The sequence below is a fragment of the Crinia signifera genome, chromosome 5, assembly GCF_055691185.1.
Source record: "Crinia signifera chromosome 5, ASM5569118v1, whole genome shotgun sequence".
Taxonomy (NCBI): Eukaryota; Metazoa; Chordata; class Amphibia; order Anura; family Myobatrachidae; genus Crinia; species Crinia signifera.
Genome location: NC_139221.1, coordinates 248,110,755 through 248,124,773, shown reverse-complemented (window position 1 = coordinate 248,124,773; position 14,019 = coordinate 248,110,755).

The following is a 14,019-nucleotide window of genomic DNA, read 5'->3' as shown; positions in this document are numbered from 1 at the left end:
CTGTAAAAAAATATGTGGGTGATCCCTCACTCCTTGTGTTATAGTGCAGCTCAGCCAGCAGGGAGTTGTTATCCTTTGGGCCCCACATATTTTTTTCACTGAGCGCACTAACGGTAGATAGATAGGAAGGTAGATAAATGGGAGGGTGGTTGGGTAGGACGGATAGATAGTGAATCATTAGATAGACAGATAAATGGGTGGGTGAGTAGATAAATGGTAAATCATTAGATAGATAGGTGAGTGGGTGAAGCGCAATACCTGTAAAAAAATATGTGGGTGATCCCTTACTCCTTGTGTTATAGTGCAGCTTAGCCAGCAGGGAGTTGTTATCCTTTGGGCCCCACATTTTTTCACTGAGCACATTATCAGTAGATTAAATAGATGGGTATGTAGACAAATGGGTGGGTTGTTGGGTGGGTAGGTGTATAGATAGTGAATCATTAGATAGACAGATAACTGGGCGGTTGGGTGGATAAATGTTAAATCATTAGATTGATTGATAGTTTGGTGGGTGGATTTCAATAACTGTAAAAGAATATGTGGGTGATCCCTCACTCCTTGTGTAATAGTGCAGCTCGGCCAGCAGGGAGTTGTTATCCTTTGGCACCCACATATTTTTTCACTGAGCAAACTAAATGTGGATAGACAGATAGATAGATAGGTAGGTAGATAAATGGGAGGGTGGTTGGGTAGGTGGATAGATAGTGAATCATTAGATAGACAGATAAATGGGTGGGTAGATATATTTTAAATCATTAGATAGATAGGTGGGTGGTAGAAGTGCAATAGCTGTAAAAATATATTTGGGTGATCCCTCACTCTTTGTGTAATAGTGCAGCTCGGCCAGCAGGGAGTTCTCCTTTGGGACCCACATATTTTTTAACTGAGCGCACTAACCGTAGATAGATAGATAGATAGATAGATAGATGGATGTGTAGGCACATGGATAGTAAATCATTGGATAGACAAATAAATTGGGTGGATAGGTAGATAGATGGTAAATTATTAATTAAATAGACAAATCATAGCTAGAATAGTTCATAAAGTAGAGGCATGGATAAAGAGGTGAGGGATTCCTCTCATTTTTCTAAAGCCCCATAAACGCTACTCAAAAAGAAAAGTTATCGCTCAGAATGGCATTTTTGAGCGATCTCTTTTCTTTAAAACAAATCTGTAGTATGTATACTCAATATAGTTAATGATGTGTGCTCCCGCGCATCCTTAACGACCACCCTCCTGCCCCTTCACCTGAACATACAGGTCATCTTTGGCCATATAGCCTATGACCCGCATGTTCGGCAGGTCACTGGGACATCATTGAATGATATCGGTAACAGATTTCTTTCAGTGTGAATAGTGGAACAACAGATATAGTTGACTATATAGATGGTGCCCCTAGACTCCCAGTGTGTACAGGGCTTTAGGGTCAATGTATACTGAGAACATATTATCATGCCTATTTCCATTTTTTAGGTGATAATTCTCCATAAAACATATGATGAGGTCATAACAGCTGACTACTGCGAAGTGACCTGGACTGCAGAATCCTCCTCAAGTCAAAAAACAAAGATTAAGCACAGAAACAGGAGACCGAAGTCAGGTAATTAATGAAAATTAATTACTGATAATATGTTTTTGGTATACATTTGGTCTTCACAAATAGGACTTCTAGCTATGAACTCTTCTATAATTGTACTTTGTGATTACTTAGTGTACAGTTAAATAGATAGAGATAGGTAGAGATAAATAGAAAGAGTAAAAGATAAACTCGTACCTTCCTCCACTGTCCGCTAAGGCAGCTTAACGGACATGGGGGTGGGAGGGAAGTCAGTAACCCACTTTTTTTCAGTCAGCAACTTTCTTCCCTTTGTAATGTTGCAGCTTGACCAGCAGGGAAGGTGGGATCCTTAACTGGGTAGGTATGTAGATGGTAAATCATTAAATAGGAAATGGCTAGGTGGTTGAAGTGCAATATCTGTAAAAGATATGTGGGTGATCCCTCACTCCTTGTGTAAAAGTACAGCTCGGCCAGCAGGGAATTGTTATCCTTTGGGACCCCTTTTTTTTTACTGAGCACATTAACTGTAGATAGATAGATAGATAGATAGATGGATAGATAGATATATGGATAGATAGATAGATAGATAGATAGATGTTTAGGTATATAAATGGGTGGGATGTTGGGTGGGTAGGTGTATAGATAGTGAATCATTAGATAGACAGATAAATGGGTGGGTGGGTAGATAAAAGGTAAATTATTAGATGAACTTGTGAATTTTGAAGAATGAACTTGTGAATTTTGAACTGCCATTTTTATTCTAAGTGCCATTTTTAAATAAGTGCAGAGTTATATCCAAGAAGGAGTGGTGTGTTTAGTAGACTTTTGCTGAAGGTGGGAGTGGTTATCTGCTCAGACTTTTGCTGAAGGTGGGAGTGGTTATCTGCTCAGGTGGGTAGCTGATTAGTAGCAGCAGTATAAGAACAGCAGGGGGCAAGTGAATGTAATGAACTTGTGAATTTTGAACTGCCATTTTTATTCTAAGTGCCATTTTTAAATAAGTGCAGAGTTATATCCAAGAAGGAGTGGTGTGTTTAGTAGGTGATTTGTGGGATTAACCTGAGGGGATTGTATATTTTGTGTGTTTAAACTGTTTTTTTTTTTTATTTTATTTTTTGCTCAGACTTTTGCTGAAGGTGGGAGTGGTTATCTGCTCAGGTGGGTAGCTGATTAGTAGCAGCAGTATAAGAACAGCAGGGGGCAAGTGAATGTAATGAACTTGTGAATTTTGAACTGCCATTTTTATTCTAAGTGCCATTTTTAAATAAGTGCAGAGTTATATCCAAGAAGGAGTTACATCCAGGAAGGGGTTAAACCAGGTTGCAAGAGGCTTCTGTCCCTTCTGTTTTTTTTTTTTTTTTTGTTTGTTTGTTTGTTTGTTTTTTTCTTCTTTCTTCTTGCTTGAAGCCCAGGTGCCTGACCTGTTAAAGGATCCACAAAGTGCAGATAGTGTGCTGCATGATCTGAGAGTGGGCCACTGAGGAAAACGTGCAACTGGAAGAAATTACAGAGGAAGCGGACAGATACAGGTGTGAGGACACCAGGAGAGTGACACAGCTGCAGGAACAGATAAGTATCAACTTTCTTATATTTTGATAAAAATTAACTTGTAGTGTGTAATTGCATTGTAATTTAACTCTCTACTGTATACTAGGGGGTTAGTCGCAGGGAGGTAGATAAAATGGGTGGGGCCCTGATTGAGAATCTCACTCAGTGCATGTTGTGCAAGATGTATGCGCACCTGGAGCAAGAGTCCCAGTGCGAATACATCTGCACGAGATGTGAGCGAACGTCCGCCCTGGAAGCCCAGGTCACTGATCTAGAGCGGACCGTTCAGCGACTGAGGGATATTTCCAATCTTGAGCAAAGCCTTAATAGAACGGTGGAGGAGTTGCAGATGGGGTCACTGGTAGAGGAGGAGGATCAGGTAGCCAGCTGGGTCACGGTTAGAAGGGGAAGCAAGAGGGACAGGAGGGACAGGAACGACATCTCGGATCTATCACACCCGAACAAATTTGCCCGGTTGGACGAAGTTTCAGGGGAGGATAGAGACGAAATGACGGAGCTGGAGGAGACGGCTCCCTCTAGCAACCAGAGGAGAGGTCCCTCTAGCTCAAACGGGATGACAGTTAGTGAGGTACCAAGGCAGATAGTGGTGGTAGGGGATTCCATCATTAGGAGAACAGACAGGGCAATCTGCTATCGGGACCGCGATCGCCGCACGGTCTGTTGCCTCCCGGGTGCTCGGGTACGGCACATCGCGGACCGAGTCGACAGATTGTTGGGAGGGGCTGGGAGCAACCCGGCGGTCTTGGTGCACATCGGCACCAACGACAAAGTCAATGGTAGGTGGGATGTCCTCAAGAAAGAGTATAGGGAATTAGGTAAGAAATTAAAGGCGAGGACATCTAGGGTAATTTTCTCGGAAATATTACCAGTGCCACGCGCTAGCTCAGGGAGGCAGAGGGAGATCAGGGAGGTAAATGTGTGGCTTAAGGATTGGTGTAGGAAAGAGGGATTCGTGTTCATGGAACACTGGGCGGACTTCTCGGTCAGGCGCCATCTTTTTTGCCGTGATGGATTGCACCTGAACGAGGAGGGGGCTGCGGTGCTGGGGGGAAGGATGGTTAGAGGGTTGGAGGAGATTTTAAACTAGGCGACGGGGGGGTGGGGGCAGCAAGACATTATGGGACCATCAGGGAGAGAAGCCGGACTGGGATCAGGAATCATATGGGGGAAGGAGATGGGGGGGGGGACGGAGACATAGATAAAGTCCTGGGACATAACAAGGGTATAATCGGGGGTAACTCTCAGGGTGCATCAGGAATGTCATGTAATAAAATGTTATGTTGTAACAGTCACGTTACCCCATTACAGTTCTTAGGTACAGATGATCTTAGTATACGGGAAGGAGGGAATGACAGAGGAAGAATTCCCGGAACTATGGAGAGGGCAGGCAGTGTGCATGGTGGGGAGGCCTGTAGAGAGTCTATTGAAGGGGAGAGGGGAAAGAGGAAGCTAGTAAAGAATTCAAATGGGTCCTGGGGTGAAACTAATCACAATATTAGAGCCATATCTAAAAATAAACATAAATTAAAATGCTTACTGGCTAATGCAAGAAGCTTAGTGAGTAAAATCGGGGAGCTTGAAACGGTGATCAGTAGGGATGACTACGACATCATTGGTATTACAGAAACATGGTGTAATGAGTCGCATGACTGGGCATTAAACATGGAGGGATATACACTCTACAGGAAAGACAGGGAAAATAGAAGGGGCGGGGGTGTGTGCCTATATGTAAATAATAACTTAACATCATGTGAGAAAAATATGAGCACAGACCTGGAAGACGACAACTCGGAGACAGTGTGGGCAGAGATAACCGACAATAATAAGAAACCAAAAAACAAATTTATAATAGGGGTATGCTATAGACCACCAAATATAAATGAAAGGGAAGAGTCTCTTCTTTTAAACCAAATCAAACAAGCATCAAATCAGGGTCAGGTATTAATTATGGGGGATTTTAATTTACCCGACATTGATTGGGAAAACGAAACAGGTAAATCAGCAAGAAGCAATGGGTTCTTAAGCTTACTTAAAGACCAGTTTATTACACAAACGGTAGAAACTCCAACTCGTGATGAGGCGCTCTTGGACTTAGTATTAACAAATAACACAGACTTAGTTTCAAACACAAAAGTAATTGAACAATTAGGGAATAGTGATCACAATATGGTTTCACTGGAAATCAACTTCAGTAAATTACATCAAAAAGGAACTGCAAAAATACTAAACTTCAGAAAAGCGAACTTTGAATTATTTAGGGAAGCCCTAACAGGAATTGGGTGGGAAACGGTTATGGAGGGAAAAAATGCAGAGGAAATGTGGGATACTCTAAAAAAGGTGCTTGATTCACTAACTATTGAATACATTCCTAAAGTAACTAAAGGTAAATTCAACAAAAAAAAGCCACCATGGTTGGACAAAGAAGTAAGGTCAGCTATCAACAATAAAACCAGAGCCTTTAAATTCTATAAAAATAACTTGAATGAGGAGGCATTCGCAAAATACAAAGAATCAAACAAAACTTGTAAAGGGGTAATCAAAGCAGCTAAAATATTATATGAAGAGTGCATAGCCACTGAAAGCAAAAACAACCCAATGAAATTTTTTAAATACATAAATAGTAAACGTTTAATTAAGGAAAACATAGGCCCATTAACTGATACTAGTGGAAAAAGTGTTACTGAGGACAAGGGAAAAGCAAAACTGTTAAATGAGTTCTTCTCATCAGTATTTACTAAGGGAGAGCAGACTGTGGAACGAACATTTACCACAAACGGGACAAATAAGCCAGATCTCATTGTGGATTTCACGCCGAAAGAATTAATACTGAGGCTAAGCAAACTCAAAACAAATAAGTCACCAGGGCCAGATGGGATTCATCCGAGGGTATTAATGGAATTAAGGGATGAACTAGCTACCCCCCTACATTATATCTTTAGCAAGTCACTATCGTCAGGTATAGTACCAAAAGATTGGAGAATAGCAGAGGTAGTGCCAATATTCAAAAAAGGAAAAAAGGAAGATCCCGCTAATTACAGACCCGTTAGTTTAACATCAATTGTGGGTAAACTATTTGAAGGATTTTTAAGGGATAGTATCCAGGAATATTTAGATCATCACCTTCTACTCAGTACTAACCAACATGGGTTCGTGAAAAATCGTTCATGCCAAACTAATCTACTAGGGTTCTATGAAGAGGTTAGCAAAAACCTCGATAATGGTAATGCTGTAGATGTGATTTTCCTAGATTTTGCTAAAGCATTTGATACTGTCCCACACAAGAGATTGATTAATAAAATGGAGAACCTAGGATTGGGTGAAAATATCTGCAGATGGGTAGGGAATTGGCTATGTAATAGAGAACAAAGAGTGGTTGTGAATGGTGCCGTATCAGATATGATACCGGTACTAAGTGGAGTGCCCCAGGGTTCGGTTTTGGGGCCCATTTTGTTTAACATTTTTATTAACGATATTGGGATAGGGTTACTCAGCAATGTATCCATCTTTGCGGACGATACAAAACTTAGCAAAGTCATCAAATCACCAGAAGATGTCACCATGCTTCAAAATGATCTTGCAATTCTAGATGAGTGGGCAAAAAAATGGAAGATGAGGTTCAATGTAGATAAATGTAAGGTTATGCACCTTGGGAGACACAACCAGTGTGCAAGTTACAACCTTAGTGGAGAGGAACTGGGTAATTCCATACTTGAAAAGGATCTAGGAGTCCAAATAGACAGCAATCTAGGATGTAGTGCCCATTGTAATGTAGCTACAAAAAAGGCCAACAAAATTCTGGCATGTATTAAGAGGGGAATGGAAACTAGGGACTCAAGGGTAATTATGCCACTATATAAAGCATTGGTGAGACCTCACCTGGAGTACGGAGTACAGTTCTGGGCCCCACACTATAAAAAGGACATCATAGAATTAGAAAAAGTCCAAAGGCGAGCAACAAAGCTTATTAGGGGAATGGAGAATTTAAGCTACGGGGAGAGATTAAGCAATTTGGGACTATTTACATTAGAAAAGAGACGTTTAAGGGGGGACATGCTCAACATGTACAAGTATATCAAGGGCCAATATAAGGAACTGTCACACACCCTATTTTCTACTAGAAAGGAATCTAGGACGCGAGGGCATGAGTATAGATTAGAAGAAAAAAGATTTCATTCAGCTAGTAGAAAGAATTTCTTTACGGTCAGAACAGTCAAACTCTGGAACTCTCTTCCCAGAGAGGTGGTAACGGCTGGCTCATTAAATGCGTTCAAGGCAAAGTTGGACAAACATTTACTGGAGAAAAACATCCATGGGTACAAATAAGAAATATAATTTGTCTGTAAAATACCAGAACCAACCAAATCAGCAATGGATATCTATACCAGGTTGAACTAGATGGACGCAAGTCTTTTTTCAGCCTTACCTACTATGTAACTATGTAAGATAGATAGGTGGGTGGGTGAAGCTCAATACCTGTAAAAAAATATGTGGGTGATCCCTCACTTCTTGTGTTATAGTGCAGCTCAGCCAGCAGGGAGTTGTTATCCTTTGGGCCCCACATATTTTTTCACTGAGCGCACTAACTGTAGATAGATAGATAGATATATGGATAGATAGATAGATGTTTAGGTAAATAAATGGGTGGGATGTTGGGTGGGTAGGTGTATAGATAGTGGATCATTAGATAGACAGACAGATAAATGGGTGGGTGAGTAGATAAATGGTAAATCGTTAGATAGATAGGTGAGTGGGTGAAGCGCAAAACCTGTAAAAAAATATGTGGGTGATCCCTCACTTCTTGTGTTATAGTGCAGCTCAGCCAGCAGGGAGTTGTTATCCTTTGGGCCCCACATATTTTTTCACTGAGCGCACTAACTGTAGATAGATAGATAGATAGGTTGGTAGATAAATGGGAGGGTGGTTGGGTAGGTTGGATAGATAGTGAATCATTAGATAGACAGACAGATAAATGGGTGGGTGAGTAGATAAATGGTAAATCATTAGATAGATAGTTGGGTGGGTGAATCACAAAACCTGTAAAAAAATATGTGGGTGATCCCTCACTCTTTGTGTTATAGTGCAGCTTAGCCAGCAGGGAGTTGTTATCCTTTGGGCCCCACATGTTTTTTCACTGAGCACATTATCTGTAGATAGATAGATGGGTAGGTAGACAAATGGGTGGGTTGGGTGGGTAGGTGTATAGATAGTGAATCATTAGATAGACAGATAAATGGGCGGGTGGGTGGATAAATGGTAAATAATTAGATAGATAGATAGATAGTTGGGTGGGTGAAGCTCAATACCTGTAAAAAAAAAATATGTGGGTGATCCCTCACTCCTTGTGTTATAGTGCAGCATAGCAAGCAGGGAGTTGTTATCCTTTGGGCCCCACATATTTTTTCACTGAGCGCATTAACTGTAGATAGATAGATAGATAGATATATGGATATATAGATAGATAGATAGATAGATAGATAGATGTTTAGGTAAATAAATGGGTGGGATGTTGGGTGGGTAGGTGTATAGATAGTGAATCATTAGATAGACAGATAAATGGGCGGGTGGGTGGATAAATGGTAAATCATAAGATAGATAGTTGGGTGGGTGAATCTCAATACCTGTAAAAAAAATTGTGGGTGATCCCTCACTCCTTGTGTTATAGTGCAGCTTAGCCAGCAGGGAGTTGTTATCCTTTGGGCCCCACATGTTTTTTCACTGAGCACATTATCTGTAGATAGATAGATGGGTAGGTAGACAAATGGGTGGGTTGTTGGTTGGGTTGGTGTATAGATAGTGATTTATTAGATAGACAAATAAATGGGCGGGTGGGTGGATAAATGGTAAATCATTAGATAGATAGATAGATAGATAGATAGATAGATAGATAGATAGTTGGGTGGGGGACTCTCAATACCTGTAAAAAAATATGTGGGTGATCCCTCACTCCTTGTGTTATAGTGCAGCTCAGCCAGCAGGGAGTTGTTATCTTTTGGGCCCCACATATTTTTTTCACTGAGCGCACTAACGGTAGATAGATAGGTAGGTAGATAAATGGGAGGGTGGTTGGGTAGGTCGGATAGATAGTGAATCATTAGATAGACAGATAAATGGGTGGGTGAGTAGATAAATGGTAAATCATTAGATAGATAGGTGAGTGGGTGAAGCGCAATACCTGTAAAAAAATATGTGGGTGATCCCTTACTCCTTGTGTTATAGTGCAGCTTAGCCAGCAGGGAGTTGTTATCCTTTGGGCCCCACATTTTTTCACTGAGCACATTATCTGTAGATAGATAGATGGGTATGTAGACAAATGGGTGGGTTGTTGGGTGGGTAGGTGTATAGATAGTGAATCATTAGATAGACAGATAACTGGGCGGTTGGGTGGATAAATGTTAAATCATTAGATTGATTGATAGTTTGGTGGGTGGATTTCAATAACTGTAAAAGAATATGTGGGTGATCCCTCACTCCTTGTGTAATAGTGCAGCTCGGCCAGCAGGGAGTTGTTATCCTTTGGCACCCACATATTTTTTCACTGAGCAAACTAAGGGCCTTATTCTGGTTGATGCGTACTTTCCCGAATACTTTTGGATAGCGTTTTTACGGCGTCTGCGCATGCGTGGGGAACGCAAGGCGCATGTGCCAAGCATGGACTCCGTACCTGTTCGTGCTAATCCCGTACAAAACTGTGCACCGCAATCCCTCGGGAAATATGGGCGTATTATGGGCGTCATGCGGAATGACACAGGGGCGTAGTTTCAAAGTGGGCAAAACTGGGTGGAAACATGGGCGGACACGGGGAGTGCACTTATGTTGGGGGGCGTGCATTCGGATAGCACTCCGAATGCACGCAAACAAAACCGATAGAAATGTGCGGTGTCCATAAGCAAGTATTGCTTTGCGGAAACCACTCGGTCCTGCGGTAGGCGAACGGAACGCCTAATGACTACAAGCAGTAACAGCTGAACACAATACAATCGACTCCTTTACTCATTACTCACTAATGACACGCTTGTCAGTGCTTTAATTGAAACCATTGCTGCTTCAAGGAACCTTTACTAAACACACACATATATATATGCTGTACTTGTCACACACTTTGAAACTGCTAAGAATGGACATCACTGAATATTAATACTATCAATACACATGTGTATTCTACATGTACTAATTAAACCACACAATTTTGGAGAAATAAATACATTTATTTAAATAAATGTCACAGAAACTGACACTGTGAATAAATCAAAAAGCATGGCAGGAATGTACATAAATAAATTATAACATAAAATAAATATAATTTTACACATTCATAACAACAGCAGAATCTGAATCTGAAGGCTAAATGTACATACTGTATATAGATGTATGTTTTTGGTGTGTGCACATCCTGGCAATACAGAAATGTCATGTAATTTTAGCTAATTATACATAATAAAACCTACAAAATACACACACACACTGTGTTTATACATGTAGTAAGGTTTCCTTTACTATGTGTTAGTCCTAATTAGTACATTGTGCAAGATAGATTTTCACCAGCAAGTATAATATAATATCATACGTAAAACACAGGGAAAAATACAAACCATTGCACTTCAATTGATGTAAGGGTTAATGTGTGCAATGGATGTGTTAGGCATGGGTTTAAGTATATATTGGCATTTAATTGATTCCAATTACAAATAAACATTTTTTAATGAGGATAGGTAATTGAATAAGTGGGTCATGTGATGTATTGCAGAGTTGACATAATAGTGGCTAGTTTTGCGTAAATACACCGCATCGGTGCGTACGCCCAGCTTCCCATCCGTTCTGATGCGGTATCACCGTGCATACTCTGGAATACCGTGCAGAATCTGAGTGTGTCCTCCGCACACGCATGGTTTGTATGTCGTCCGTAAACACGCCCTGTTCTGAAAGTGCGAGTCCGTCCGAATGCGGAGGCTCGGTGGGCGTTTTAACGGCCGACGTCCGCACAGCGTGGCGTGCGGACCGCACCGTAGGAATTCGGGAAAGTATGCACCGATCAGAATAAGGGCCTAAATGTGGATAGACAGATAGATAGGTAGGTAGATAAATGGGAGGGTGGTTGGGTAGGTGGATAGATAGTGAATCATTAGATAGACAGATAAATGGGTGGGTAGATATATTTTAAATCATTAGATAGATAGGTGGGTGGTAGAAGTGCAATAGCTGTAAAAATATATTTGGGTGATCCCTTACTCCTTGTGTAATAGTGCAGCTCGGCCAGCAGGGAGTTATCCTTTGGGACCCACATATTTTTTAACTGAGCGCACTAACCGTAGATAGATAGATAGATAGATAGATAGATAGATAGATAGATAGATAGATAGATGGATGTGTAGGCACATGGATAGTAAATCATTGGATAGACAAATAAATTGGGTGGATAGGTAGATAGATGGTAATTTATTAATTAAATAGACAAATCATAGCTAGAATAGTTCATAAAGTAGAGGCATGGATAAAGAGGTGAGGGATTCCTCTCATTTTTCTAAAGCCCCATAAACGCTACTCAAAAAGAAAAGTTATCGCTCAGAATGGCATTTTTGAGCGATCTCTTTTCTTTAAAACAAATCTGTAGTATGTATACTCAATATAGTTAATGATGTGTGCTCCCGCGCATCCTTAACGACCACCCTCCTGCCCCTTCACCTGAACATACAGGTCATCTTTGGCCATATAGCCTATGACCCGCATGTTCGGCAGGTCACTGGGACATCATTGAATGATATCGGTAACAGATTTCTTTCAGTGTGAATAGAGGAACCACAGATATAGTTGACTATATAGATGGTGCCCCTAGACTCCCAGTGTTACAGGGCTTTAGGGTCAATGTATACTGAGAACATATTATCATGCCTATTTCCATTTTTTAGGTGATAATTCTCCATAAAACATATGATGAGGTCATAACAGCTGACTACTGCGAAGTGACCTGGACTGCAGAATCCTCCTCAAGTCAAAAAACAAAGATTAAGCACAGCAACAGGAGACCGAAGTCAGGTAATTAATGAAAATTAATTACTGATAATATGTTTTTGGTATACATTTGGTCTTCACAAATAGGACTTCTAGCTATGAACTCTTCTATAATTGTACTTTGTGATTACTTAGTGTACAGTTAAATAGATAGAGATAGGTAGAGATAAATAGAAAGAGTAAAAGATAAACTGGTACCTTCCTCCACTGTCCGCTAAGGCAGCTTAACGGACATGGGGGTGGGAGGGAAGTCAGTAACCCACTTTTTTTCAGTCAGCAACTTTCTTCCCTTTGTAATGTTGCAGCTTGACCAGCAGGGAAGGTGGGATCCTTAACTGGGTAGGTATGTAGATGGTAAATCATGAAATAGAAAATGGCTAGGTGGTTGAAGTGCAATATCTGTAAAAGATATGTGGGTGATCCCTCACTCCTTGTGTAAAAGTACAGCTCGGCCAGCAGGAAATTGTTATCCTTTGGGACCCCTTTTTTTTTTTACTGAGCACATTAACTGTAGATAGATAGATAGATAGATAGATGGATAGATATATGGGTAGATAGATAGATAGATGTTTATGTAAATAAATGGGTGGGATGTTGGGTGGGTAGGTGTATAGATAGTGAATCATTAGATAGACAGATACATGGGTGGGTGGGTGGGTAGATAAAAGGTAAATTATTAGATAGATAGGTGGGTGGGTGAAGCTCAATACCTGTAAAAAAATATGTGGGTGATCCCTCACTTCTTGTGTTATAGTGCAGCTCAGCCAGCAGGGAGTTGTTATCCTTTGGGCCCCACATATTTTTTCACTGAGCGCACTAACTGTAGATAGATAGATAGATATATGGATAGATAGATAGATGTTTAGGTAAATAAATGGGTGGGATGTTGGGTGGGTAGGTGTATAGATAGTGGATCATTAGATAGACAGACAGATAAATGGGTGGGTGAGTAGATAAATGGTAAATCATTAGATAGATAGGTGAGTGGGTGAAGCGCAAAACCTGTAAAAAAATATGTGGGTGATCCCTCACTTCTAGTGTTATAGTGCAGCTCAGCCAGCAGGGAGTTGTTATCCTTTGGGCCCCACATATTTTTTCACTGAGCGCACTAACTGTAGATAGATAGATAGATAGATAGGTTGGTAGATAAATGGGAGGGTGGTTGGGTAGGTTGGATAGATAGTGAATCATTAGATAGACAGACAGATAAATGGGTGGGTGAGTAGATAAATGGTAAATCATTAGATAGATAGTTGGGTGGGTGAATCACAATACCTGTAAAAAAATATGTGGGTGATCCCTCACTCCTTGTGTTATAGTGCAGCTTAGCCAGGAGGGAGTTGTTATCCTTTGGGCCCCACATGTTTTTTCACTGAGCACATTATCTGTAGATAGATAGATGGGTAGGTAGACAAATGGGTGGGTTGTTGGGTGGGTAGGTGTATAGATAGTGAATCATTAGATAGACAGATAAATGAGCGGGTGGGTGGATAAATGGTAAATCATTAGATAGATAGATAGATAGATAGTTGGGTGGGTGAAGCTCAATACCTGTAAAAAAAATATGTGGGTGATCCCTCACTCCTTGTGTTATAGTGCAGCATAGCAAACAGGGAGTTGTTATCCTTTGGGCCCCACATATTTTTTCACTGAGCGCATTAACTGTAGATAGATAGATAGATAGATAGATAGATAGATATATGGATATATAGATAGATAGATAGATAGATAGATAGATGCTTAGGTAAATAAATGGGTGGGATGTTGGGTGGGTAGGTGTATAGATAGTGAATCATTAGATAGACAGATAAATGGACGGGTGGGTGGATAAATGGTAAATCATTAGATAGATAGTTGGGTGGGTGAATCTCAATACCTGTAAAAAA